The sequence below is a fragment of the Lissotriton vulgaris genome, chromosome 12 (genome assembly GCF_964263255.1).
Source record: "Lissotriton vulgaris chromosome 12, aLisVul1.2, whole genome shotgun sequence".
NCBI lineage: Eukaryota > Metazoa > Chordata > Amphibia > Caudata > Salamandridae > Lissotriton > Lissotriton vulgaris.
In genome coordinates, this window is record NC_141700.1 from 387,185,644 (window position 1) to 387,211,767 (window position 26,124).

Below are 26,124 nucleotides of genomic sequence, written 5' to 3' on the forward strand. Positions count from 1 at the left end.
GTGAGTAATGTTACCCCTTTTCCTTCTAGGCGACAGTGCATATGCCCTCCGCTCATTCATACTCACCCCCTACCTCAACCCCTCTACACCCAGCCAAAGGAGGTATAACCGGGCCCACAAAAGCACAAGGAATGTAGTTGAACGGACCTTTGGCATCTGGAAAAGCAGATTCAGATGCTTGCACAAGAGTGGAGGTGCAAGGCAGTATACCCCCATCACCTGCTGCAAGATCATAGCTGTCAGTGCAATGTTGCACAACCTTGCGGTGAAGAAGGGCACTGAGGTGGAGTTGTCAGACTACGAGGACCATGACGACGACGTTGCTGTGCCACAAACACAACCTGCTGGGGTGTCTACGCCAAGTGATGGCAGATACAGACGTGAGGAGATTACTGAAAACTATTTCTGAGTGAGTACAGATGCACAGACAGGTCAATGGATGTTAGTGTTACTGTGCTGCCAGCTGGGGCCTGACCCGCTGCTCCCTCGATGGGGTTCACTGGAGCTACAATAATACTCCTGGCAGGAGATGTGGCAGGTGCAGGGTGGCTCTGTGGTGGAGAGTTATATGGGGAGAACTGCAATGGGGGAGTGCCAGATAGTCGGGGGGAGTGTAGAAATGTGAGGGAATGTCCAAGGTCCTCCTCATTTTCCAGGGCACTGGTGTTCTCATCCGCCTCCTCCTCCTGTGCTGGTTGACTGGTGCTTGGCCCTGCCACCGCACTGCCAGATGGTGCTGGTGCTTCAGTAGCTCCTGCTCCTCCGCCTGATGGTGCCCCTAGGTATAAAGAAGCATTTGTGAATTGCGTGCTGATGTATTACAGTCACTACAATTAAAGCATTTCACATATCATTTCAAATACTTTGATTCAGTTTCACAGTTCTTTTCATTATGCTTCTGCACTGGCATTTGTGCCTAGTTCTGCTGACTACATTTACCATGATGCATTTCTCATGTTTGTTGGTAGCAGTACTGGGCTGGGGTTTGGCTGTGCATTGGGTCTGAAGGGGAGGTGTCTGGTAGGGTGTGTCATGATGCGCATGCTTCTTACCTTTAACTGTAGCTCTGGCTGAGCTATCCAGGTCCCCAACTCCAAGCACACTCTCCCTCTCGATGGTAGTCGCCACTAGTTCCTCCAGGTCAGTGAGGGGTGGTGCCGGGTTCCTGCCTCCACCAGTGAGTCCAGCTTGCTCTGCCAGTTTGCGCTTTGTGAGGCTGCGGATATCATAGAACCTCTTCTTGAGGTCGTCAAGGCTCCTGGGGGTGACACCGACAGCGTTGACTTTCTCCCCTATTTCGGTCCACAGCCTCCTCTTCGTGCTCTCAGGTACAGTGAGGGACAGCCTCCCAAAGAGCTGCCTGTGTACCCTCACCACCTCCTCCACCAACACTTGCAGCTCCATGGTGCTGAATTTTGGTTTCCTCTTGTGCCCAGCCTTCTGGCTCTCAGTGCTGCTAGCCATGTTTCACAGTGCTCTGGATCCTGCTTCCACTGCTGCTCACTGTGAATGCTCAGCTCAGGCTGCCTCTCCAGAAAGTTCTTAATGAGCTGCACCTGCCTGGGTAGCCACTCCCTGCTAGGGTGGGGGAGGGTGGTTCCACCTCATTGGCTGTTGTCTTTGGTTTCAGTTTGACTTGCTTGATGATTTGGCATTCACCGATTCGGTATTTACCGATTCGAATTTTACCGAATCGGATCTTACCAATTCGGTAAATACCGAATCGGTATTTACAATGCGTTCCTATGGGTCTTTTGGCCATGGGGAAGTATTGCGATTACCGATTCGGTATTTGCCGAATCGGTTGTAGCCGATTCGGTAAATTCCGATTCGGTGAATGCCAATTCGGTACGTATCGAATCACAATACCGATCACTACCGAATCAGTATTTTTCCGATTTTCTTTATCTACATCTCATTTTCCGATTTCAAAATACCGATTCGGTGCGATTCGGTATTTTAAATTCGGAAAATGCGTATTACCTACATCGGGCCCCTAGTGCCTGTAACTCTTCTCTCAGCTGAGCTATTTAATAAAACAAACTCTTCTATTTTACCAAACACCTCTTGTCTTTTGTTTTTCAAGGAATTTCAATTCAAGCAACAACAACATGGCTTCAAATAGGAAGAGCTGATGTGTGCCAAATAGAGTTTTTTTCATTTGTCCTTGTAGATGATTACTAGGACACCTCCATTCTTATCAGGTTTCATTAGTAGTCCTCCGTGATGCTGAGTTTGAAGGAGGAACATGATAATGAAGAGACTAGGTTTCCACAATGAACTGGAACTCAGTGTACATTTCTTTTAATTAGTCTGTTGCCCTGAATGGATTGTGATTAATAGAATGGGATTAAATGAATGTAATAAAGGGGCCTGGTGTATCAAAGGGAAATCTCATTTTGGGTCAAGGAGGAAATGTGTTGATAACCTAGGGCCAAGGTTCCTGGAGTGGTGTCCCTGCCACTGTGCAATTTCACATTCAGGTTTTTTGTTGTGGAAATATATATGAATGGACTCTGTTTGGTCTCTGAAAGACACATTCATAGTCAGTTGAGTGGATGAGAAGTCAGTATGATGACAAGACCTCTTTCTCTACCAGGGAAAACACTGGAAAAGTAGAGGACATTGGAGATCCTAGTTTGAAATGAGTAGAGTCAATCAATAATCAATCAAAGCATTTATATAGCGCACTACTCACCCAGAGGGTCTCAAGGCGCTAGGGGAGGGAGGTCCGCTACTGCTCGAACACCCAGGTCTTGAGTTGCTTCCTGAAGGCGAGGTGGTCCTGGGCCAGGTGGAGGTGGGTCGGGAGGGAGTTCCATGTCTTGGCGGCGAGGTAGGAGAAGGACCGTCCCCCTGTGGTGGCTCTTCGGATGTGGGGGACGGCGGCCAGGGCGTGGCCGGTTGATCGAAGCTGGCGTTTGGGAGCGTAGAAGTTGAGGCGGCTGTTAAGGTATCCTGGGCCTTGGTTGTGTAGGGCTTTGTGTGCGTGGGTGAGGAGTCGGAAGGTGATTCTGTTGTTGACCGGGAGCCAGTGCAGGTCTCTCAGGTGTCCGGAGATGTGGCTGCGACGGGGGATGTCCAGGATGAGTCGTGCTGAGGCGTTCTGGATCCGCTGGAGTCTCTTCTGGAGTTTGGCGGTGGTTCCGGGGTAGAGGGAGTTGCCGTAGTCCAGACGGCTGGTGACAAGGGCCTGGGTGACCGTCTTCCTAGTCTCAGTGGGGATCCACCGGAAGATCTTACGTAGCATGCGCAGTATGTTGAAGCACGACGAGGAGACGGCGTTGACTTGTCTGGTCATGGAGAGGGAGGAGTCCAGGATGAAGCCCAGGTTGCGTGCGTGGTCTGTTGGTTTGGGTGCGCTGCCAAGGGCGGGGGGCCACCAGGAGTTGTCCCAGGCAGAGGGTGAGGATCCCAGGATGAGGACTTCCATCTTGTCCGAGTTCAGTTTCAGGCGGCTGTTCTTTATCCATTCGGCTACCTCTTTCATCCCTTCGTGGAGGTTGGCTCTGGCGGTGGCGGGGTCGTTGGTGAGGGAGAGGATCAGCTGGGTGTCGTCGGCGTAGGAGATGATGTTGAGGTTGTGCTGGCATGCAATGTCTGCGAGGGGGCTCATGTAGACGTTAAAGAGGGTTGGACTGAGCGAGGAGCCTTGAGGAATGCCGCAGATGACTTCGGTGGCTTCAGATCTGAACGGGGGGAGGCGGACTCTCTGTGTCCTTCCGGCGAGGAAGGAGATGATCCACTCCGGTGCCTTCTCCTGGACTCCGACATTGCTGAGGCGCTGTACTAGGGTACGGTGGCAGACAGTGTTGAAGGCCGCGGAGAGGTCTAGGAGGATGAGGGCTGCTGTTTCTCCGTTGTCAAGCAGTGCTCGGATGTCATCGGTGGCTGCGATCAGGGCGGTCTCGGTGCTGTGGTTGGCCCGGAAGCCAGACTGCGAGAGGTCGAGGGATCCGTTCTCCGTTCATCTCGAGAAGGAGGCCAGCTGCTTGTTGACGGTCTTCTCAATGACTTTTGCAGGGAACGGGAGCAGCAAGATGGGGCGGTAGTTCTTGAGGTCGGTGGGGTCGGCTGATGGCTTCTTTAGTAGAGCGCTGAGTTCGGCGTGCTTCCAGCTCTCCGGGAAGGTAGCGGTGTCGAAGGAGGTGTTGATGATGTCCCGCAGGTGGGGTGCGATGACAGTGTCGGCCTTGTTGAAGACGTGGTGAGGGCAGGGATCGGTAGGAGATCCAGAGTGGATGGAGTTCATCGTGCGGACGGTGTCTTCGGTGCTGATCGGGGTCCAGGCGCGGAGGGTGGTGGTGGGGGGCGGTGGTTCGGTCGTGGCGTGCGTCGGTTGAGTGCTGAAGCTGTTGTGTATGTCCGCGATCTTGTTGTGGAAGTAGGAGGCGAGGGAGTTGCAGAGGTCTTGCGAAGGGGTGATGTTGTTGTTTCCGGCGTTGGGGTTGGAGAGCTCTTTAACGATGTTGAAGAGTTCCTTGCTGTTGTGTGCGTTGTTGTCCAGTCGTTTCTTGAATGCAGTTTTCTTGGTGGCGTGGATGAGTTGGTGGTGTTTTCGGGTGGCGAGCTTGAGGGCAGTCATGTTGTCCGGTGTTGGGTCTCTGCGCCAGGTTCTCTGGAGGGCTCGGTAGTTCTTCTTGGAGCTCTTGAGTTCGTCGGTGAACCATGGGGCTTTCTTGCTACCGGGTCTGCTAGGCGGGGTCCTCAGGGGGGCTAGGTCGTCTGCGCAGTCGCTGATCCACTTCGTGAGGTTGGTGGCCGCATGGCTGGGGTTCGTTGCGCTGGTGGGTGGGTTCTTGCTCCGGGAAGTCGCGAGCTGGTCGGCTGTGATCTTGTTCCAGCTTCTGCGTGCAACCTGTTGCTGGTGGTGGTGGGTCATGGTCCTTCTGAAGCTGAAGTGGACGCAGCTGTGGTCCGTCCAGTGGAGTCCGGTGGCGTGGCTGAAGGTGATGTCCTTGTTGGATGAGAAGACGGGGTCGAGTGTGTGTCCGGCGTAGTGGGTGGGGGTGGTCACCAGCTGCTTGAGTCCCAGGTTTGCGAGGTTGTCCAGCAGGGTGGTGGTGTTGCGGTCGTTGTTGTTCTCCAGGTGGAAGCTGAGGTCCCCGAGGAGGATTTAGTCAGCGGAGAGGAGGGCGTGCGGGCTGATGGAGTCGGCGATGTCTTCGCTGAATTGTGTGCGTGGTCCCGGGGGTCTGTAGATGAGGGTGCCTCTGAGGGTGGTCTTGGGGTTGATGTGGACCTGGAAGTGCAGGTGCTCGGCGGGTGCGAGGGTGTCGTCGGTGTTGGTCGTGATGCGGATGGTGTTCTTGTGGACGATGGCGATGCCTCCTCCGGTCTGGTTGATGCGGTCCCTTCGGATGATCTTGTAGCCGTCTGGGATGGCGATGGCAATGTCGGGCGCTGAAGAGGCGTTCATCCAGGTTTCCGCGAGGAAGGCGACGTCTGGTGAAGTTGTGTCGAGCAGGTTCCAGAGCTTAACGGCGTGTCTGTGGACGGAGCGGGTGTTGAGCAGGATGCATTTCAGGTGGCTGCTGCTGTTGCTCGTCTTGGTCTTGGTCGGTGCTGGAGTAGTGCAGGTCCGGATGCAGGTGAACTTGCAGGAGTGGCAGCAGAAGGGTCTGTGGGTGCATCTCGGGGTGGCTCGGTAGCAGCCCGGGATTCGGCCAGCGTTGAGTGCGTTGAGTTCGGTGGGGTCGTAGGTCCGGCAGGGGGGGGCTGGTTTCTGCGGGGGCCAGGGGTCCTGGCGCTGGGCGCGGACGGGCGCAGACGGGCTTACCTTTGGCATACCTTCGCCGCTCAGTCGACGCTCCCGCTGCGCGCGTCCGCTGCGCGGTCGCTCTGGGGGCGTCATAAGAAGGGGGACGGGAGGGCGGGTCAGCTGGGCGGCGGGAGCGGGTCGGCCAATGGGCCGGTGGTGGGCGGGGCCTGTGGAGAGCAGCGGCGGGAAAACTGGCGAGCGGGCGGCTAAGCTGTGGCTGGGCCGCTCAGGGGGGGCAGGGGGGCGTCGGCGGCAGAAAAAGGCTGCAAAGGCTGGCTAGGCAGAGTAATTAAATGATTCAAAGGTTTCTTTTTTACTAGCACCCTGTGGTAGATTCTCTCTAATGATCAATCAGCTACTGTGACAGTAAAGAGATACCCCCTTGAAGGTTGTACGTCAGAATATTGGGGAGAAGAATCATAACCAAATTATTGTCTGCCACAAAATCATCATTGTGAGTATATGTAGGTAGGTATTGATTTATTATTTTAAACTCCATATCTACATACCTTTAAGATATTTCTTAGGTACATATCTTTGGAGTGAGAACAGTAAATCTATACCTGCCTATATATATTTAGCTGCAGAATTGAGTAAATGTAAATCATGCAGAACTGAGTAAATTATGAGACTGCCTCAGGGGAGGCCCTAAACTTGGGAATAAGCTTTGACTGCCACTTCTGACAGTTGTACTTTTGAAGTTCATCAACAAATTTCAGAGTTTTCCAGTTCTGAGCCAGTTTTTAAAATCTTCATTAGATGACTTGGTTAAGAGTGGGCTTCTTCAATGAAGAAGCCATGACTCAGATTGCATAATGTTTTTATAAATAATGTAATGTGCTGCTGCTGGAGACATAGAAAATGGCTACTTACTTAATTAGTGAGCTATGCTATAGTTAATATTTTAACTGCAATATATATGTGTCACAATATTTAAAATATAATGTTCTAGAAGAAAACCTCTAGGAATGACTGGGTCAATTATGGGTGTTTTTTAAGACATCTAAATTAAACATTAAAAACTAAATGTGCAACACACACATATTAATTTCTGTATTTATTTCTTTATTTATTTAAGGATTTGTAAAGCGCCTGGTGACTCGGAGGCATCCCCGCGCTGTGAGACCTGAAAAGTTGGCTGAGAGGGGAGAGAAAAAACATTTTTATTTAGGGAAAAGCAGAGTTTTGAGCTGCTTGCGAAAGCACAAGTAGCAGGGTTCCAACCGCATACTGCGGGGAAGCAAGTTCCAGCGGTTGGCTGCCTTTACTGAGAAGCGGCGACCTCCAGTACGTGCCCTCCTAAACTTGGGGATATTCGCCAGTCGCTCATTGTCCGTGCGCAGAGATCTCGAGGCTTTGTACGGGGTGACCATGTCTCCTAGGATCGATGGGCCTTGTCCATTGAGGAGCTTGTGAGCGATGCACATTGCCTTAAACTCGATCCTCTCTCGCACTGGCAGCCAGTGGAGTGCCTTAAGTGCTGGTCTGGCAGAGGATCTGGAGGGAAGACCCATCAGCATCCGGGCAGCTGCATTTTGGGTTTGTTGTAGCTAGCCCAGAGTAGCTTCAGGGGCTCCTAAATAGACAGCATTGCTGTAATCCAGTCATGCAAGAACCAGTCCTTGAACCAGGAGTTTTCTGGATAGAGGGGGGAGCAGAGGAAGGATCTTACGGACTGACCGCATAAGTCCAAAACAGGTTCCGGCTGTTTTAGTTGCCTGGGTTTTCATGGATAAGTCCGGTTCAAGCCAGACCCCCAGACTCTTAATTTTTTTCCTGGGGGCGGGCACCTCACCCATGGTATCGGGCCAAACAGATGATGGGATTGCTGACCACTTCTTGCCCATTAGCATAACTTCTGTTTTGGACCCGTTGAGTTTGAGTGAGGATTCGCACATCCAGAGGTGGATTTTTTGGAGGCAGTGCAAGAGATTATCTGGGCATTGATCAAGGTGTGAGAGAGAGACGACCAGTTGCGTGTCGTCCCATAACTCACAATCTTGATGCCGAAGGGGGCAACTACATCCTCCAAAGGGGCCATATAGGCATTAAAAAGGGTGGGACTCAGTGAGGAACCCTGGGGAACCCCACTTGTCAGAGGAAGAGGGTCAGAACGGGAGTTGCCATCCCAGACCTGAAACGAACGGCCCCACAGGAATTACTCTATCCAGGCCAACGCTGTGCCCCCGAGTCCCGCCCTGGCCAGCCGGTGGAGCAGGACACGGTGGTTCACCGTGTCAAAGGCTGCACTAAGGTCCAGGAGGATCACTGCCACTGACCCCCCTGAATCCAAAATGCACCTGGCCTCCTCGATGACGGCGAGGAGGGCAGTGTCCGTACCTTGGCCAGGGAGAAACCCCGTTTGGGACCGTCGCAGCAAATTGTTGGATTCCAGAAACTGGGACAACTGGGCGTTGACCAGTTTTTCGGCAATTTTGCTGATGCCCGGAAGGAGCGAGATCGGTCTATAATTGGGATCCAATTGGGGTTTTTTAAGAAGGACTTTAACTACCGCCCCCTTCCAGCTAGGAGGGACGGTGCCTTGGGACACTGAGGCATTGATCAACTCCAGAACTGGAGGAACAATCGCAGGAGCGACTGCTTTCAGAAACCTCATGGGAGCAGGGTCACAGGGAGAGCCACTTTTCATCTTGACCAGAGTCTTTTCGACTTCGTCCGATGAAACTGCCCTAAAGGCATTAAGCTGCGGGCGAGGGGCGCCTACTGGACAAGTGTCGGGTGTCACATTGTCCCAGCAAGGTAGCTGACTAGGCTGTGGAAGTGAATCTAAGATGTGGGAGATTTTAGAGTCGAAGTATTTTGCTAATTGTTTACTCCTGTCTGGTAGGGCCCTGGTCAGTGGTGGGGGTTGTGGAACCTTTAGGAGTTCTTTGACGATGAGATAGGATTCTCTTGCGGAGTTAGTGGCATTTTTTATCCTATCGTCATAGTAGGAGGCTTTAGAAATTTTCAGAGCAGATTTATATGCTCTCACAGTGCTCCGGTATGAGTCTTTATTGGAGTGGAGCCAATCCTTCCTCCACAGTCGCTCCGCTTTTTTACATTCCTTGCGGAGGGCTCTGAGTTCTAGGTTGAACCAGGGGGCCGAACCTGTCTTTCCGCTCTTGTCTTCGCGGGTTTTTATAGGTATGATAGAGTAAAGTGAGTCGGAAATCCACTTCCTGAAGTTGCTATCAGCTATAACAGGGTCCCCGGAGGGGGCGGGGGTCGTTGGTTCCAGAGCTCTGGCCCAGTCCTTGATTGAGAGTCTGGACCATGCCCGGTCCTGGGTGTACGTGGTGGGCTTGGGGGGCTTCCTAAATTCTCCTGGCCAAAAAAGGGGGACCAAAAAATGGTCTGTCCATGGGAGGGGGCAAGAAGGTCTAGCCTGGAGGGTACGGACATTTGTAAAAACTGGGTCTAGGAAGTGGCCCTTGATATGGGTGGCTCCGGTATTGGCCAGTTGGAGACCATAAGCAGCCAAGTCTAGTATCAAGTCAGCAGCCCCTGTGTCTAGGGGATCATCAAAGTGGATATTGAGGTCCCCTAGCACAGTAAAGTTGGGTGTGGAGTGGGCAAGTGCTGATATAGAATCTAGTAGGGCGCTGGCAAAGGGGCCAAAATGGCCGGGGGGGCGATACACCAGAAGACCTGTCAGAGAGGTTGTTGGGGCCAGATGGATGGTAAAATGGCAACTCTCTGAGTCCTTGATGTGAGCATCGCTAATTCTGCATGAGAAGTGATCTCTGTGCAAAATGGCCAGTCCGCCCCCTATACCAGAGGGGCGCACTTGGGACTGGATAAGGAAACCCGGGGCCAGAGCCAAGACCACATCTGAGTCCGAATGCGTTGTGAGCCAAGTTTCCATAAGAAACAGGATTTCTAGCTCATGGTCCACGAGCAGATGGTTAATAAGCAGGGTGTGCATAGGGAGCGACCTACAATTCAGTCCTGCTAATTTCAGGCCAGAGTGTGAGATTGGTGCCTGAGTCAGTTGTAATTTGACCGGGGGGCAGATAAAGCAGTTTGTGAAATATCCACCTGAATCGTGAACATAATTACATTGTGTGTTTTTTGTAGGTCTAAGACTTAGTAAAGCACGACGCGAGTAACTCACCCTATCGGTGTGCCCGTCTGGCATGGGTTCTGGCCCTGAGCCCGGTCGTGCGGGGACGGGCGCAGACGGGCTTGCCTTAGGCGCGCCTTCGGCACGCAATCGTCGTGCCCGCTGCGCTCATCTGCTGCGCGTCCGGAACATGCACATAATTTATGCTACTTCCGGTGAGGTGCGAGGGGGCGTGGCCTCGGAAGAGGGTGTGGCCTCCGGTTTCAGCACGCTGGCGCCAAACAATGTTCTGGGGCGGTCTCGCTGCAGCAATAGATCGGATGCTTTGGACCACAGGGTTCCCCAAAAAGCGTAAGTGTATTTAAATCACAAGTTATTAAAGTGACACAAAGTTTTAAAATAGCGCACAACCTCGCTCCCGGCTTCCGCCTCAGGAGCACAACAAACAATCAGTTACCTGGCGCCTTCGATCGGCGTCTTAAGTAAAGGTTTGTGGGAGGGGGTGTGGCCTCGGAAGGGGGCGTGGCCTCCGGTTTCAGCACGCTGGCGCCAAACAATGTTCTGGGGCGGTCTCGCTGCAGCAATAGATCGGCTGCTTTGGACCACAGGGTTCCCCAAAAAGCGTAAGTGTATTTAAAATCACAAGTTATTAAAGTGACACAAAGTTTTAAAATAGCGCACAACCTCGCTCCCGGCTTCTGCCTCAGGAGCACAACAAACAATCAGTTACCTGGCGCCTTCGATCGGCGTCTTACGTAAAGGTTTGTGGGAGGGGGCGTGGCCTCGGAAGGAGGCGTGGCCTCCGGTTTCAGCGCGCTGGCGCCAAACAATGTCCTGGGGCGGTCTCGCTGCAGCAATAGATCGGCTGCTTTGGACCACAGGGTTCCCCAAAAAGCGTAAGTGTATTTAAAATCACAAGTTATCAAAGTGACACAAAGTTTTAAAATAGCGCACAACCTCGCTCCCAGCTTCCGCCTCAGGAGCACAACAAACAATCAGTTACCTGGCTCCTTCGATCGGCGTCTTAAGTAAAGGTTTGTGGGAGGGGGCGTGGCCTCGGAAGGGGGCGTGGCCTCCGGTTTCAGCGCGCTGCCGCCAAACAATTTCTTGCCACATATACATAAAAATAAAGAATGACAAATACATTCAGCAATGAAAGCTGTGCAGAAAAATCAAATATAATCCAATAGTGCCAATCATGTTTGACAATAAACTTTGGTAGCTCCCAGGTTTTGGCACTGACAATAATATTCTAATGATATGCTTAAAAACGTTGGCAGAAAATCACATTTTAGGTAAGCAGATTTTGCGCGTCTGAGGTGCTATATAGAGCTGCTTATAAAATAATATAGGAGGTGCTCTTTCCCTAAAACTTGTGAACTACTCTGGGTTTCCTACTTCTATTTTGATTTATTTATGCAGCACTCAAAGCCTAAAAGGCTGTGGTGTGTTTGTGTGTATATAGGGTTAGATGTAGGTAAATAGTATTTACCGATTCGTAAATACGGAATTTTACCGATTCGGAATTTACGAATCGGTAAATGCTATGTAGCAAAAAATTCGGTAAAAATTACCGAATCGTTATGATTCAGTATTTACTGAATCGGTATTTACCGATTCGGTAATTGCCATTCATTCCTAAGGGCCTGGAGGCCCATAGGAATGAATGTCAATTACTGAATCGGTAAATACCGATTCGGTAAAAGTGAGAAAACATTGAAGGGTGGCAGGGTGTCACTTTGACACCCTGTTTCACCCCTCAATTGTTTATGGGTGCACATGTTGCAGACATACATGCCCTAAGGGCATGTATGTCTGCAACATGGCACTGAAGAAATTTGAATTAAATTGCTTTTTGGTGGGTTTTCATTATTTACCACCAACTTGTAGTTGGTGGTAAATAACGAATCCTAACATGGGATAGGCACTCATTTAAGTGCTCCCTACATTAGGAATTCGGTAATTTACTGAATCGGTATTTAAGAAATTGGTAATTTACCGATTCCTTAAATTACCGATTCAGTAAATTACTGAATCCTTAATTTCAGCCCCTTACATAAGAAAAGCCTATTACCGGTCGGTAACGGCTGAAATTCGGTAATATCGGCCGTTACCGACCGGTAATGGGCCACCTACATCTGGCCCATGGTGTATATATTTACCCTAATTTGCATATGGGATGGTGGGAGAAGCAAGTACTCATGACCCAACACCTTGACACAATCACCAATAATGTTGTCCTGTACAGACGCTGCATGGATGATATTTTCATCCTATGGCGAGGTACAGAAGAAAGTGCACTGCAATTCTCCAGAGATAATCAATTTAAACACCCTGAATCTGAAATTCACATGCACAGCCATTAAGAACAGTATTACCTTCTTAGACTTAGAGGTTTTCCATGAGGGAGGCAGAATACACACTCGCACCCACAGAAAAGAAACGGCAGGGATCACCAGCATGTAATATGTGACCTCATCAGCAATGCATTGCAGGCGCGCAAGTTATAGTGAGTCCAACTAACTATAACGTGGGAATTTCAATGGTTTTATGTCAGTAAAATTTCCAGCTAACTATAACTGGTGTGAAACCTATGGTTTTTTCGGTGAATTTAATAGGTTTTTTAAATGCTAATTCCTAACTATAACTGGTGTGAAACCTATGGTTTTTTCAGTGAATTTCATAGGTTTTTTAAATGCTAATTCCTAACTATAAATGGTGTGAAACCTTTGGTTTTTTCAGTAAATTTCAAAGGTTTTTTAATAGCAAATTTCTATAGCTATGAAATGTAATATTTTTTATAATGAATCCTATAATGTATATTTATGTAATACTATTTTTTTATGTAGATTGTTCATGTTTTTTTTGTTTTTTTTGCCCTTGAGCGCTCCCGGCGCGCGTCCCTGTGAGCGCACCGGAAAGCGCAGTCTTGCAGCGCGCCCTAGGGCGTGCACCGGTGAGCGTCCCGTTAGCGCTTTTGCAGCGAACGAAAACATCATCGTGACGTATCGCGTAGCCCGTCCGCGTGATACGCATGGCGTAAACGCACCCGGAAGCACTCGAGCGCAACGTAAGCATCCGACGCGCTTACGCGATGCGCCCCTGGGCGCGCCTGGGGGCGCGTAGCGTAAGCGCGTCAGGTCATGTGACCTAAAAATAACACTTTTTATTGGTGCAGGACAGTTTTGGTTTCCAAATGATGAAAGCCCTGGTCATGTGACCTGAAATTAACACTTTTCATTGGTTCAGGACAGTTTTTTTTTCCTAATGATGAAAGCTCCCACCTTTTTTCCTCATTCTCACTTTGTACTTTGCGTGAATAAGACCTGTTGAAAGACCTCTCTGTACTTTTTTGGACTGAAATATGGCTTCAGTAGCAGCAGCAGCAGGAGCATCTCAGCCACCACCACCACCCCCTCCACCAAGAGGACCACCACAACACCACAGTGGTGGAGATGAAGATGAGGAGGAGGAAGAGGAGGAGGAGGAGGGGAGGAGGACATTCCTGCCAGAAGACAATACCCCATATAGGCCAAAGCAGCACATTGTATGGGAGTTTTTTTCCATCCCAAGTGGCCTCAAAAAGGTGAATGCGCCAAAGGTGACTTACCTAATCTGTAACATGGAACTTTCAAGGGGGAACCCTAACAAGAAATACTCATTTGGCACTAACACCATGATTCGCCACATGCAGCGCAGGCATCCCAACAACTATGCTGCGGCAGACGTCCGAGAACTGGCCACAAACCCTCCTGAATCCTCACCCAGCACCTCCAAAAGAAAGCAACCCACTCCATCGGGACCAGAGACAAGGGAGATGGTCCCAAACATCCAACCCCAGTTTGGGCAATACAAGATCACTTGTATATTTTGTGGTAAGACCATCACCTATGGTGAGCAAAGCATAAAGCTCATCAACCGTGCTGGTGACAACCACAATTGCCTCAAAAAACAATAATTTTTTCCAGATTTTTTTTGCTCCAGTTGAGCCGTTTACAATTCCCTGTTTTTTGTGTCTCCCCATAAAAATAACAAAAAATATATAAAATTGTTCACAAAAGCCAAAAAAAGTACAAAATGTTCAAAAAAACATTTAAAAATATATCAAACAACAAAAAGAAGAAAAAAAACAGTTCTTTTTAGAACTACCTCCAATTTATAAAAAAAGGCTACATTTTTTAAAAACTCTCATTCTTTTTCCCCCATGGTACGCTCCCCGGTACGCTTCCCGGTGCGCGTACAGGGTGCTCCCCCGCACAAATCGAAAAAAAAAAAATGTGTTGCCCAGCGGGGCCCTTTTATGGCCCCCACATCAAACCTAGGGGGTCAGGGGGGGTCTACTCTGCCCCCTTTTGGTCATTTCCCCCTTTGTTTTTGCCACCTCTTGTGTCTCGATCCTACCGAGACACAAGATGGCGGCCGCTCCGGACTGTTTGGAATGTTGACAGACACCCGAGAGCCAATCAGGTTTCCGCGCGAACTCGCGTAGCGCGCTGGTTAGCGCACCGGTGCGTGTACCGGGGCCCGCTTATTGATATATATATTTTTTAAACCTAAATTACTCAAAATCCACTGGAGCACATATCTTGAGACTTAGCAAAGGCACATCGGGCTACCAGTCCCTACAATTTTGCCAAGTTTGGTGGAAATCCATTCAGCCGTTCGGGCTAAAAGTGAGGTTGACCGCCCTATTGAAATTAACATGGGTAAAACACGTTCTGGGACCCCCCTTTTTTCTCGGCCCCCGCTTGACGAATCCCCCCCCTGAACTTTCAGGGAAGGACCGGAGCACTGCGAGGCAAATTTGAGGAAATTTTCAGGCAAATTCCTCAACCGGCGCCAAAGTTATTCACAATATAATGTTGCGATTTCCCTATTCAAAATAATCCTAACTATAACTACCTACTGGCGACCACCTGTAGGTAATATATATATATATATATATATATATATATATATATATATATATATATATATATATATATATATATATATATATATATATATATATATATATATATATATATATATATATATATATATATATATATATATATATACCTATATACCTTACTGGTGGCCACCAGCAGGTAGTTATAGTTAGGACCTAGTTTCCACAAGAAAAAGTTTTTGAGTGGCTAATAACTTTGGCACCATTCAACTAATGTTCTTGACATTTTCACAACTATTGTACATCTCAATTCAGCTGCTGCCTGGAAAGATTTGCAGTGATATGTCAATTGGGAGATGAGAAAAAGGCGGGGTCTCAAAATGCGTTTTCCCCATACAATTATCAATACAGATTTTAAGCTTAACCACAGCCTGAACTACCTAACGGAATTACACCAAATTTAGCAGAAAGCTAGCTCTTGGTCCAGAAAGAGCCCTTTTTGTGATTTGGTGTAAATCCGTTCAGTAGTTGTGAAGTTATTAAAGAAAAAAAAAGCATATCTAGGGACCCAGACCTTACAGATATCCATTGTCGTGTTTCGTGAATCCGTGAGCCAACAGCAATGTCGTGATTGGCCGGCTGCAACCTGACTGGAAGTTTTGGTCACCATTTTTTCAATCGGAGTATGGTCCCTGGGCTTAACATTAAAAATGTAAACTGGTTGTTGGGGTTAGGTTAGAGGTACCCTGACCCCATGGGTATATTAGATGAGTCATAGAGGGACCCACGAAGGTGAAAACATTTCCCTAAAAAATATATTTTCCTCATGCAGGGAGCCCTGTTTGTGATTTGGTGATCTGTTCCTTCATTTTTGAGATATTAATAGGAAATTCATGGGAAAACACATTTGTATATCTAGAAGCATGACGCCTTCATGAATAATTTTCTATGCATTGTGAATACACTCGCCAACAGGGATGCTGTGATTGGCTGCCGCAACCTGTGTAGAAAGTTGGGGCTGGCATTTCATATAATGGGACATGGTCTAGGGGACTCAAAATAAAGGTGGAACGTTATATAAGGGGACTCCATTGGTGTGATAAAGGGGTTTTGAGGGATCCCCCCTATATGTACAACACATCAGAAAACTGTATTTCTCTACATGCAATATTCTCAAATTAGTCACGACGCTCAGTGTAACATCCCATGTAAGATTGTGACGAATTTGTGAATATTGCTGAAAAAAAATAAAATACATATATTCAGTTACTCACTTAAACACTAATGGGCTCACTTAGAGACCCATTCATACTGTTACACCTACTCACACACTGATGCAGAGACCCGTGGACATACTAACAGACTCAATCTTAATTGATGATTATATTTGTATTGCAAAGGTTTTAATTAACTATGCAAATAAATGAAACTACTAACAGACCCACTCAGACACTCAGGCACTCACTAAAAGGCCCAGTCAGGCATTCATACAGCCACTCACAGAGACACACAGGTACTCATGTACCTACTCACAGGCTCATGCAGACATTCAGGCAGCTACTCACAGATCTACTCAGAGACTCATGTACCTACTCAAGGACCCACTCAGGCATACACACCTCCTCACAGACTTAATTAGACACTCACATACCCACTCACAGACCCACTGAGATACTCAAGCACCCACTCACAAATCTACTCAGACTAACATACTCATTCACAGACCCACTTAGACACTTACACGCCCACTCACAGACTCACTTAGATACTCACTCACCTACTCACAGACCCTCTGAGACACTCATTCATACATTCACAGACCCATTCACAGACCCATACAGACACTCACTCATAGGCCCACTTAGGCACTCATGCATCCATTCATAGACCAACTCACAGAATCATGTACCTACTCACAAACCCACTCAGACACTCATTCATCCTCTCACAGACCCCTTCAGAGACTCCTATTCACAGACCATTCAGACACTCATGCACTCACTCACAAACCTATTCAGAGACTCATACTTGTTCACAGAACCACTCAGAGACTCTCACACTCATTCACAGATATACCTAGATACTCATGCACCCACTCTTAGACCCTCTCAGACACTCATGCACTCACTCAGATATATACTCATACATTCACAGACCTACTCAGATCCACTCTGACCTACAAAAAGACACTCACAGATGTAATCAGACGCTCATGCAGCCACTCACTGATCTGTCAGAGACTCATATGCCCATTCATAGACCCACTCAGACACTCACATACCCACTCATATACCTTCTTAGATATTCACACCCACTCACAGACCCACTCAGACACTCAAGCACCCACTCAACACCTACTCAGACTCATGCACCCACTCACATGCCCACTCAGATACTCAAACACCCACTCACAGACCCATACAGAGACTCACACACCTATGCATAGAACAAATCAGAGACTCAAGGACCTACTCTCAGAGCCACTCAGACACTCATGCACCTACTCCCAGACCCACTCAGAGACTCATGCACCCACTCATTAACCCACTCAGAGACCCACTCACAGAACCACTCAGACACTCACACAGCCACATATTTACTCAGAGACTCACACACCTACCCATAGACACACACAGACTCATGTACCCACTCACTGACCCATTCAGAGATGTACACAATCACTCAGAGATCCAATCAGGCACTCATGCACCCATTCACAGACCCACTCAGAGGCTCACACATCCACTCACAGACCCACTCAGAGAAGCATGCACCTACTCACTGATACACTGAAATGCTCATGCACCCACTCAAATACTCATGCACCCACTCAGAGACTCGCACACCTACTCAGACACTTAGACATCCACTGACAGACCCTCTCATGCATCCACCCACTAACTCACAGACCCACTTAAAAACTTGAACACTCACTCATGGACTGACTTAGACACTCATGCACACACTCACAGATCTACTAAGACACTCATGCCTCCACTCACAGATCCACCCAGAGAGACTCATGTATCCAGTCACAGACCCATTCAGAGACTCACACACCCATTCACAGACCCACTGAGAGACTCTCACATCCATTTACAGACCCACTGAGAGACTCTCATACCCATTCACAGACCTATTCAGAGATTCATGCAGCCACCCAAAGACCCACTCAGTAACTCAGTAACACCCGCTCATAGACCCATACAGAGACTCACACACCCACTCACGGAACAAATCAGAGACTCAAGAAACTACTAACAGAATGTACTCAGACACTCATGCACCCACTCACAGACCCTTTCAGAGACTCATGCACTCACTCAAAGAACCACTGAAACACTCATGCACCTACTCACAGAGCCACTTAGAGACTCACACACCCATTCACAGCCATACACAGATACTAATTCATCCACTCACAGACCCATTCAGAGATGCATGAACTCATTTAGAGCTCAATCAGGCACTCATATACCCAGTCACAGACCCACTCAGAGACTCAAAAAGCTACTCACAGACCCACTCAGAGACTCACACACCCACTCACAGATATACTTAGACCCTCACGCATCCACTCAGAGACCCTCTTAGACACTCATGCACCCACTCAGAGATATACACATAGATTCACAAACCCACTCACACGCCCATTCTGAGAGTCACACACCCACTCAGACACTCACACACCCACATACTCACTCAGACACTCTCAGACCTATTCAGACAAACATGTACCCACTTACAGACCCAATCAAAGAGACTCATGTACCCACTGACAGGCCTACTCAGAGAGGCACCCACTTACACACCCACTCAGATACTCACCAACCATTCACAGACCCACTCAGACAATAGCCCACTCACTCACAGACCCACTCAAAGCCTCACACACCCACTCACAGACTCACTCGTGCACATGTTCACTCAGACACTCATGCACCCACTCACAGACCTATTCAGAGACTCTCACACCCACTCACAGACCTATTCAGTGATTTATGGAGCCACTCACAGACCCCTCAAATACTCATACAGCCACTCACAGATACACTTGGTGACTCACACATCCACTCACATATCTATACAGAGGCTCTCACACCCACTCACAGAACAAATCATAAACTCAAACACCCACTCACAGAACGACTCAGACACTCATGCTCCCACTCCCAGACAAACTAAAAGACTCACACCCACTCATTAAACCACTCAGACACTCATGCATCTACTCACAGACCTACTTAGAGAGTCACGTGCCCACTCACAGAACCACTCAGACACTCAGACACTCGTGGACCCACTCAGAGACATACTCATACATTCATGGACCCCTCATATACCTATTCAGGGACTCATGCGCCCACTCAGACACTTATACACCCACTCACAGACTCACTCAGACACACACTCACAGAACTACTCATACACTCATGTACCCGCTCATAGACCCACTCAGAGAGACTCATATACCCACTCACCGACCTACTCAGAGACTCATGCACCCACTCACAGACCCACTCACAGACTCTCACACCCATTCACAGACCTATTCAGAGCCTTATGCACCCACTCACAGATTCATTCTAGGATGCATGCACTACATTTATGATGAAAACATAATTTATTTTGATACCTTTATCTATCCTGAGTATGTAAAGAAAGTTCTATATGTAATGATTAACCACATACGGAAATGTGGCCAAACATGTGTTCTTTGTCCCATCAAGCTCTATATTTGGAAAAAGAGACATACCCCCTGTTAGTAGAGAAGCAAACAGATTTCGTTAAAGAAAAAGATAACCAGGTGACAAAACTACCATGGTCTCAGTACAAGAATATACTGTGAGCTGGCTTAGAGAATCCCAAAAGGTAGGATGAGGAACATGGTTTAGGGATGATGGTAAAAAGAAACGATAAATAATAAAATAATTATCATGGTTTTCTCTTACCTGTCCTTTTTGATGTTTTGAATTCACTTTGGGTTGACATTATTGGGACCAAACAGAAATGGATTGACATGTGAAGTAACCAGGAGTCACATTAAAACATAAAGTGAGTTGGCACATCCTGTAATAGGTGTTTTACTACATGGGTATATCAATGGGTATATCAATGACCCTGTAGGAGTGGAAATATAGAAGCACGAAAAACAGCTGATTAGATACCCTAAGTGTGGTTTGATCGGAGAACAAATTTAGATAATAACATAGTATGATTGTTTGAATTAAGGATTGAATGGTTGCAATCTGAAATACATGGGAAGCCCAGCACATGTAGGCAGAGATACCGGTTAGAAAGGATGTGTAAGTCAATTAGATTCTTAACTTGTTAATTACAAACACAACTGTGGGGTAGAAATGTTATTGTTAAATACTGAGCTTTTGTAAAAAGGTATCGGAAAATGTGACAAAATAAGCACACAAAAACACAGTATTAAAGAATACATTGGGCCTATTGTTCTTATATCTTTTTTGTATAGGTAGAATACTTTGGTCTTACTGTGTCTTTATGTCCCTCTTGTATGGGTATAATTGTGTTTTAAATTATGTGGGAGAAATTAATTTATCCTGAAGAAGGTGTTTTTTATTATTGGGATCCACTGAAATGTGTTGATGCTCTTAAAGATACCAAATCTGATGGACAGTGAAGGACAAAGTGGATATTAATTTCCTGAAGACACCCTGTGTAATGAGCATTGATGAAACAGATTAGTGATTGAAAAGAGGTATGTGATTGTCTACTACACTCTCTGTGTTTGTTTTTCTTTTTCTTTCTTAAGTTCATGTTTCATGTACTTATCCAATAAAGCATTTCCAATTGTGAACTAGGACATGAGAGAAATACCTCATCATGTTACAAAAAGGTTTTAAACTTGGGTCCTGTTTATGTCATTTTTAAACAGAATGTGATAGTGTACTTATCTCTGTGATACCTATATGAAATCTAACAAATGTAAAACAAATTTAGATTGAATGTGTTGATTTATTTATAAATAAAGTGATAATGTCCTTTAATATCATATATGTGTGGTACTCAAACTTTCATATAACCGGGGATGCATACAAAGTGTGGGTTTTGAATATAGCAAGAGTAAGAAGGGTGTGAATGATATGACGAATAAACCCATAGGGAAGTTTCTTTTTGAATTAATAGTCACATACAGTGCTCTGTCCCTTTGGGAAAGTGGGGCCCTTCTCTGCAAACCTTGACTGGTGCAGCAACTTACTGACCCACTAAGAGACTCACACACCTACTCACAGACCCACTCAGAGACTCACACACCCACTGACTGATACACTCAGACACCCAGGCACCAACTCACGTACCCACTCTGAGGTCATACATCCACTCAGAGACGTATACTTCTACTCGCATACCCACTCAGACACTCACACACCCATTCACATCCCCCCTCAGAGAATCATGCATAAACTCACAGACCCACTCAGAGACACACACTTACTGACAGACCCACTCAGACAATAATGCATCTACTCACAGATCTACTCTGAAACTCATGCATTTACTCTCAGATCAACTCAGAGACTCATGCACACATTCACAGACCCACTCAGAGTCTCATGCATCCACTCACAGGCCCACTCAGAGACTCACAAACCCACTCTCTGACTCTCTCAGACACTCATGTACCCACTCACAGACCCACTCAGAGATGTATGCACCTACCCATAGACCCATTCAGACACTCACACTCCCACTCACAGACCTATATAATCACTCACACCTACAAAACCACTAACACACCCAGTCACAGTCCCATACAGCCACTTACACACCCACTAATCAACTTACGCAGCTATTCACACACACACACACACACACACTATCAAAAGTTAGTTAGGAAATAAAATAAAAAAATCTTCAAAATTTACAAAAGAACGCTAACGTTTTCAAGGACGTTGTAGTTAGGAAATTACATTAAACACCTCAGAAATTCTCTAAAAAAACAAAGTTTACAGAGATATTATATTTAGGAAATACAATTTTAAAAAACATAAAAATGTTTACAGGAAAATTATAGTGATGCACAGATTTCATGCATAAAAAACAGTTAAAATCGGCAGTTATAGTTACCTGAGATAACTATAAGTTAGTGTAGGAGGCTAGCTTTCTATATAGTGTACTAAAACAAAGTATACAAAGAATACTTCTATAGAGTCCAGTTGATCTCTTACTGGTATACAGAGGCAAAAGTAGATAATACTAATGCTCTTTTTTGTGGTAGTGTGGTGCGAGCAGTCCGGCTTATCAGAGGGTAGTGCTAAGCATTTTTTACACTCACAGAGGTAATAAATAAGACAGAGACTCAATAATAAATCCAAGACCAATTTGTGAAAATAACATAGATTTTTATATCATTTTTCAGGCCAAGAACTTCATTCTAAGGTAAGTACTTTTAAGGTAAGATTTTTCAAAGCTTGCTAAATAAATCACTGCTTTGCGGACTTACACACAATAGTCATCAATGGAAAAATCTAGGAAAAAGGATATAAAATAAAGCTGTGGGTTCCCGAAGGTTCACCTTCCGGATTTAGGTAGATAACAAGGCCAGGACTAATGTTTCAGCAGCAGAAGTTTGGGAGCATTGTGGATTTGGTCAGGAGCAGAGTGCTTAGATCTTTGGTAGCCACTGTGCTATAAAGAAGAGGGACACCTGAAAACACGCTGCACAGAGGCACTTCAAGGTCAGTCCGGGGGAGCCCTACTTGAGCGAGCAGCTCGCAAGGGCCTCAGAACCACAAGAGCATAGCTGGTTCATTGTTTCCCAGGCTGGGAAGGATGGGTGCAGAGCAGATAGGGCAACCAAGCATTGTGCATCAAGGTGGTCCTTGCCATCAGGGCAGGCAGGTTGCAAGGACAATTACAGAACAGCTGGGCCACTTATTAAGTGGGTCCCAGGTGTCTCAAAGTCCCTCAATGGTTGTCTACATATTGCATAGTTGGAGTCTGGATTAGACTCTTTATTCTTCGTATTTGGTGTGCAGGGTCCTGTACCCCGGGTATTGGTAAAGCATGGCTCAGTTAGTTCCTGGTGCCCTCTCACTTGGTGGGGCAACAGATATGAATCTCCGGGGTTGATGTACCTCTTCTAGCTTGGGTACTGCATCGGAGTAGCTGGGAAGAAGCAAGTCAATAAACTAGGCTTCGTGCTTTGGTGCCTGCAGAATGCAGGGGGTAGCTCCTCTATTGAAAGAGAGGTTCTTGACAAATGGTTGATGGCTGGAGGTGCTCCAGGGTTCTTGAATGCCTCACAGTTCCAGGGCAAGACAGCACACCATGATTGTTGAATCCTGGAAGCAGCCAGCAGGGTTTGGAGCTGATTTTATGCAGCAGGTCTTTGGTTCTCAGGTCAACAGCTCTTATTTCTTCATTGCTCTTCTTAGGTCCATCAAATTTATATTCAGGGCCCATGAATGCAACCTAAATATTCAATTTAGGGGTGTTAAAGGGGATGACAGGTAGTAGCCAATGAGCTACATGCCTTTAGGGTGTCTACAACCTTTAAGTGACCTCTTCCTGTGGACAGGGGTACTACCCTAACCCTGATAGGTTAATTTCCTACCATCACAAGGTGGAGGAATTGGAAAAGTAGGGCCCATATCACCTATCCCTCCTTAGGGGAGGTGCTCACTAAATGTGGGCAAACCTTCTAATCTAAAAAAATAATTCTGCCTGTCCTCCCACCAAAAGGAGAGCAGAAAGTGGGGGTTGACAATGTCCACTCTCTGGAGATGCCTGGGTTGTATTTCAAAGGCAGCATTGCCTTTGAAGCTTCCATCCCGGCCTAGAGGAGGTGTGAAGCACCTCTGCCCAGAGCAGGCTTTGTTTTTGACCTCTGAGAGTGTGGGCTCTCACTCCATGAGTTCAGACACGTGCCTGGTGGAGGCAGGCTGGCTACGATTAGTCAGAGACCACCCCAGTGCTTGGTAGGTTTTCAGGGAGCCCTCTAAAGGGTCTCTTGAGTGCAATTATGAATGAATCCAACACTGCATCAGTTGCAAGGCAGTGAGTGGGCGCAGGTAGTGTCACCGCTCGGCAGAGGCCAGCGCGCCACAGCAAGAATTGGCTTCCGGGGAAGCAGGAGCCACAGAGCAGCTGTGTGTACTCTGGCCCGCAAGCCCTCAGCCAGGTTTCTCTTTGGCAGTAACACCAGAGCAGCGTGTGGGGAGAAAGTGGAAGATGCTGCGCAGAGCCCCCAAATGACCCAGTAAGAAGGAGGAGGAAGGGAAATTGGGGGTTTAAAGACCAGGCAACTGCAGGGGATCTCCTAATTTAGAAGATTTGTGGGCCATAAGTAAAAAGGATCTGAATGAGGCATCCATTGGTGGACTAAACAGGTATACCCAAAGAAGTAGGGACATATGGGGTAAAATTCAGCCGCCGACTGGAGCTCCCCTAAAGGAAGACTTCCCGTTTGCATCACAAAAAAATCCACAAAATATCCCTGATACCCGGCTATCTCATACTCGTCCTCCGCCCTTTATAATTAAAAAAGCACCTGCAGGAAAAAAACCTCTGTCTACTCACAGCAGGCAGCTTAGAAGCAAACCTTAAAGCATTCTAATCACACCCTCATTGCATTCCTACTTCAAAGTCCAAGCTCAGTACTCTAAGCCTACTCAATCAATCTCCATTCCTATGGCCGCTACTGCTGTGTGTCCTACTTCCTTGCATATGGACAGTTTTGTGCCCATTGAGGTGGGGAGCAACACCTTGCTCCTTGAAAACAGGCTTACTCCTCTGGCAGCAATAGAAGAGGACTACATATAAATTCAGCATAACCCCAGGGCTGAGAGCACTCCGAGCCAGATTCTCGGATAGAGAAAATGGCCTTGTGCAACAGCCATAGCGACCAGCCTCGGGGAGCAATCTTCCACAGACAGACTTCTGCCCAACCTTTTAACTGAGATAAGAGAAAAATTTGCAGTCTCTGACCTTAAAAAACAAAAGATCCAGGGGGCTTGTGAAGTATTAGAAGGCAAGATAAACAATTTTATTGAAAGAGTTGGAGCAATGGAGGTAGCTTTTGAAGACCTCTCAAAACAAGTGGACACTAATAAAAGGGAGATCACGACGTTAAACAGTAGTGATTGAGAACTTTGGGATAAACTAGAAACTTTGGAAAAAAGCACCAGAAGAAATAATATTAGGATCCTGAATGTCCCAGAAGATCTCGAGGGAGGGGATATAAGAAGTTTTGTCATCAATCTTCTTGGAGAATTTAATGTAGACAAAGAGAAGCAGACCTTGGAAGATGGCATCCAGAGAATACACGAGGCCCGTTCTCTAAGAGATCATGGAAGAAAAACCGAGAAGGATCCTAGTAAACTTCAAGACATACTCAATTAAAGAGAAGATCCTTGCCGGGGGGCTCAAAGTAGGAACGTATAAGAAAGGAGAGTGGTCTTTCCGCATCAGGTCAGACATATCACGTACCACTCAAGATAGGCAATGGGAGCTTGGGAAGTTTATACAAGATCTGAGGGTGTTGGGTGCCACTGCCAACCTCCGGTTCCTTGCCTCCCAAATGGTGATGTGGAACAATACACTGTATGTACAACTTCAGGGACCCCTCCAAAGTCTGTTCCCTGATCATACAGATTAAAGCACATCCAAAAGACAAGATCTAATTTCTAATGTGATGAAATGAATGGGCCTGAAATAGAGGTAGCCTTCAGTATACCTTCAGTATTTTGGGAGGGTGTCCCCGGGTAGGGGGGTCACAAGTAAAAGAAAACACAAAAAAATGAATACATTTTATATTTGCACTAGGTAGGGGACCATGTGGAAAAAAATGAAAAAAATTGTCCTCATTGATTAATAGGACTCAAACATACTTAAGGAGTTTGTATCAACCCGCTATTCTCCGAAACACATGTAGTACTCTTGGGCTTATCAGGTCATTATGCATTCACTATGACTCCCATGACAGATCTAGACAGGCCAAAGAAGCTAAAAATGTTCTCATGGAATATAAATGATCTTAGGGTCCCTTTCAGAGGAAGGAAAATCCTAGAGTACTTGAGACTTTCTGATAGCCAGGTCTTCCAGGGACAGGAGTCACGCCTGCATAAGGAGAGGGTACAGATACTTAAAAAGCAGAAATGGGTGGAACACTGCGTTTGTACCACCCAGACGTGTTCAGTGAAAGGAGTTGCCCTTCTTTTAAAAAAATCCATCAAAACCATACTTGGAGATTGTGTTACGATCAACTCGGTAGGTGGGCATTAGCCAGGACCGGAATCAACGGTTCATGGTTGACCTTTTTGGGCTACTACGGCCCCAATTTAGACGGCCCGGTCGCACTGCACACCTTACACCTTCAGTTGGTTGACATTAAAGATCCTATTAAATTGGGTGGAGATTATAATGTAGTCCTGG